Source organism: Rhagoletis zephyria, unplaced genomic scaffold, assembly GCF_001687245.7.
Source record: "Rhagoletis zephyria isolate East Lansing unplaced genomic scaffold, Rhagoletis_zephyria_1.1 Rzeph_scaffold_04426, whole genome shotgun sequence".
NCBI classification, from domain to species: Eukaryota; Metazoa; Arthropoda; class Insecta; order Diptera; family Tephritidae; genus Rhagoletis; species Rhagoletis zephyria.
Genome location: NW_016161509.1, coordinates 5,943 through 8,913, shown reverse-complemented (window position 1 = coordinate 8,913; position 2,971 = coordinate 5,943).

The window sequence follows — 2,971 nt, the reverse complement described above, 5'->3', positions numbered from 1 at the left end:
CGCATCCCAAACAAATGACTACGTCTTGCTATCTATTTCAAAAAATCGACCCCCTAGCTTTTGTAAATTGCAAAATCAAAGCGATTTTTTAGCTGGTTGAAACTAGCACTTCATTGGACCAAAAATTGTATGAGCTATAAAACTGCATACCCACAAATGTTCTAAAGAGTCAGATTAAAAAGTTGAAATTTTTATGGAAATTTTTTTAATTTTCCTAAATTTCGTATAAGGTTTGGAATTGTGATTTATAATTTTTTTAGTTAAAGCTTGGACGATATTTTTATCGAAAAATATCAAAAAAAAAAAATTAGCTGGAAAAAAATTACAAATATAAAAAAAAAATAAACACGTGGTCATTTATTTGAGTCACTGTATCTCTTCCTACACACAACTGCTCCCTGCTGTCCATAGATGTCAAAATCTTATCTTCTTATCGAGCCAGAATTCATTCGTAAATTTCCAGACAACTTTTTATTAGTTAAACCAATATTTACTTGCCTTTGAATGCCATGGCAGCTATGACGGATTCTGAACTATTTTGCCACGATCAAGGCCTAATCGAAATTAAAGCTTGGCGGAAAGTAATACATAGTTAGTTGCATTTCAGTCTGCTAGGCAAACTCCTTAAGCATTTCCTGGAGCCAAAAATCTGAAGAAATGCGTTGGTGAATTACTTGCATCGCTATCTTTTAAACCTTCAGCTCAGAAGGCAAGCATTAAGTACGTACAAAAACCCTTAACGACCGGTTTTCTATAATCAAATTTGAGTTAAATTCTGTTACAATTCCCAAAAAAAAGACAAAACATTTTGAATAGGAAAAAAGTCAAAGCAGCGGAAAGATGTCTTATCTAACCATTTTGTGCTCAGAACCGATACAATAATAGTGTTTCAGCGTCCCAACGAAATCCTAACTATGTATTTAATGAAAACTAATAACACCTTTGCTTTCCATAACTGATCATCACTCTTTCAGTCACACGCACACACAGACACTATATTTAAGTTCAATTCTTTAACAGCCCATTACCCACACTCCAGGTTATAATTAACACTCGACACTAATACCTAAAATCTAAAAAAAAGAAGTATTTATAATTTTACTTTTCAAGACATGCGTGCATACATATGTATGTACATTGTACATTAGAGTGGGTCAAATTGTTCAGACGAAACTTTTTCCACGAATCGCATAGTATTTTCTGTTTCTCCAGATAATTCGAAGAGAAAATGTAGAAGAAACTATAAGTCGGAAATAAGTTCCGACGAACTGCCTGAACATTTTTAAAAGAGACATTTACCTTTTCTCAAAAATTTTTTTTGTGCCGCTTTTACAAAGAGTTCACCTTTTTTTACAACTAATGGCTACAATATACCTATATTTTGCTTTATAACATTTTGAATTGATTTCCCATATTTACCATCCAAAATCTGTATCAAAATTATAATAACACCACATATTGACAGGCTTTAACAATTTATTTTTTGTCATTAAATTTTAGATATTTTTTTGTAAAGATTTGTTTTACTCTTTAACAAAGATCGTATAAATCCAAGTTTCAAACTTTTTGCAGTATTAAAAAAAAAATTGTGAACTTTCGTACAAATTTTTGAGTACACTGTTTCGTGGTCCATTCAATTTTTTTTTTTTAAATAAAGTGCAGGTGGGTAAGACTTACCGTCGATTTTTGGCATTTTTTGTTAAAAAAATTAATCACCTTTGTATGGAAGAGACACTGTCAGCAAAAAAAACGCAAAAATCAACGGTTAGTCCTAGACGTCCTCATATCGGGTTTTTTTGTTAAAATACAAATTCCATTACTTTTTACTATATGTTAATTTTCTAAGTTCAAAATTCACACAAGAGATGTATTTACATTTTAAAACTGGTCAAACAAATAAAGCAAATGTAAGAAACTTAAATACAGATGATTTATATGCAAAAGTTTTAAGAAAAGGTGAAAAAAGTAATATCGTGAAAAGGCAACATTTTCCTTTAAAAATGCGATTTATTAAAATCAAAATTGACCCAGCCTATTGTACATATGTATATGTATGTGTCTATGTAAATGCGCTTTTTATGTAAATTACTAGTTACATTTTGATAAAATGCAAGCGAATAAACCGCACAATGTAGTGCATAATAAGTAGTGAAGGAAAACCACCCCACTGTGCGTAGCTGAGTAAGTGCAAATGCAATGTAAAAGTCGCGCTTGCGGCTAAAATGCGAAGCGATACTTATACACTCGTATTCAACGCAGCAGCAACGTATCATTGCTAGCGTGAAGCAGTGCGCTTCCAACTAACTCAACGGGGGTAGCAATGCATTTTGGGGCGGTGCTCTGGCATTTTTTACACTCTTATTTACATGCGAAAGTCTGAGTGAAATGAAACAAATATGAACGAAATCTTATTGCGGTTGCATGCAATACATTTGTGTGTACATTTATATATATATACTTGTATTTACATTAGGGTGGTCCAAAAATGCATGTGAAAAGTAAAATCGGAATTGCTGTGCCCTCACTCCTTAGGATTCTTCTATACCGAAAAAATATGCCCCTATTTTTTTATTTTGAAATAAAAAAGTATTTAGAGGTCACTCAAAGCGCTCCAAGTTGTCCATGGATTTTAAATGGAAATGGTATAGAACTCTTAAGAGACAATATTTTTCGATCTGAAAACTCTATTTCTCCGCAGAAGATTTCCAATTGTTTATTTAACCACTTTTTAATACTAAAGATTTTTTGTTTCTTCCCACATTGCATTTTCTGGGGGTTTTGGCGGGCCAATAAAATATAGTTACTATGAAAAAATGGTTAAATAAATAACTGGGTAATATTATTGGAAATCTCCTGAAGAGGAACAGGGTTTTCCCGATCGAAATATATTGATTTTCTAGAATTCTGTACCATTTCCACGAAAAGTCGTTTTCTCTTAGATATATAAAATACATGGAAGACTTTGAGCACT